Genomic DNA, 1,355 nt, shown 5'->3' with positions numbered 1-1,355 from the left:
CCAGTCCAGGATTTGGGGCGCCTTGGTCTGGCCTGCGCAGCGCAGCAGCGCGCAACCACAGTCGCAGCACGGCCCTCCTCGGCATGGCGCGGAGCACAGCACAGCACAGCAGGCCACAGCACGGGCACTAAACGCAGGCCTGTTGTTCACCCCGCCCCTCATACCCACACAACCACCCCAGGTACCTGCATACACCGTGCGGCTGCCATCGGGCCCCAGGGCCACCAGCACAGGCACCGAGTCCACCACCCCGCCCAGCGACGCCAGCACCGCCGCCGCGCCGCCGTCGCCCGCCGCCGCCGCCTGCACCTTGGCAAAGGCCAGGCCCTGGGCCGCAAAGCGCTGGCTGAACGACTTGAGCATGGCTGGCGTGTCCGCCTTGTCTGTCACCAGCACCACCTGCAAGGATTTGGGGTGGACCGAAGGCAGGGGCAAACACAGGGAGGCGACACACATAGTAAGGAAGGGTCGGCGTGGCAGAGCGCACAGCGAGGAGGTGGGTTGAAGCGGCTGCCCGGCCCAAGCCAGCCCGCCCCGCCTCGGATGCTGCCAGCCGGCAAGAGCAGGCGGCGGCCAGGTGAGGCGCTCTGGGCCTGCTGCCCCGTTGGCCGCCCGGCAGCTCGCCTTGGTGCCGGGCGTGGCGGTAAAGGCGGCGGCCTCTGCCGCGCTCTTGATGCGCTTCACGTGCTTGGTGGTCAGCAGGCCTGCTCGGTACATAGCCAGGGACAATGCCCAGAGTCAAGCGGCAGAGGCAAGCCGCCAGCGAGGCCAGGTTGCAGCGTAGATGTGGCGGCGCCGCTGCTGCTCAACACGAAGCAGGCAGCAGCCAGGCGGCCAGGGGCAGCAGCCTGCAGGCGGCGCACCCAGTGCGGCGTCTGCCAGGCCCTTGGCTGATCGCTCCCCCTGGTAGTCAGTCGCAGATGGGGCGCCCTTGTCCCTGGGAGAGAAGAGCTTGATGGTGGGGAAGCCCTGTGGTACAGGCGGCGGTACAGGCAGCGGTACACGCGGCAGTGCAAAGCAGAGGCGTCACATCTGGAAATGCAGGGGAGAGGGCGCCGCTGGCTGCAGGGAGGGGTGGCCAGGGTCGCCCGGCCATTGCTGCAAGCAGGCGGCGAGCAGGGCATGGCAGCAGGGCAGGCTGCACCCACATGCTTTCCACCCCCAGCAGCACCCAGCCAGCACCCACCTGCACGCCGTACTGGCCGCACAGCGGGCGGTTGGCCTCCTTGTCGCAGTCAACAGCCACAAAGGGCACGATGCCCTGCAGCAGGGGTTGGGCTGGCGGCCGCAGTGGTGAGGCACGGGTAGCCGGGGAGCGGCAGCGAGCAGAGTGGCCGCAGCATCGCGGGCAGCAG

The sequence above is a fragment of the Chlorella variabilis genome, assembly GCF_000147415.1.
Source record: "Chlorella variabilis unplaced genomic scaffold CHLNCscaffold_16, whole genome shotgun sequence".
Classification (NCBI taxonomy): Eukaryota; Viridiplantae; Chlorophyta; class Trebouxiophyceae; order Chlorellales; family Chlorellaceae; genus Chlorella; species Chlorella variabilis.
Note: the sequence above shows the minus strand (reverse complement) of the source record.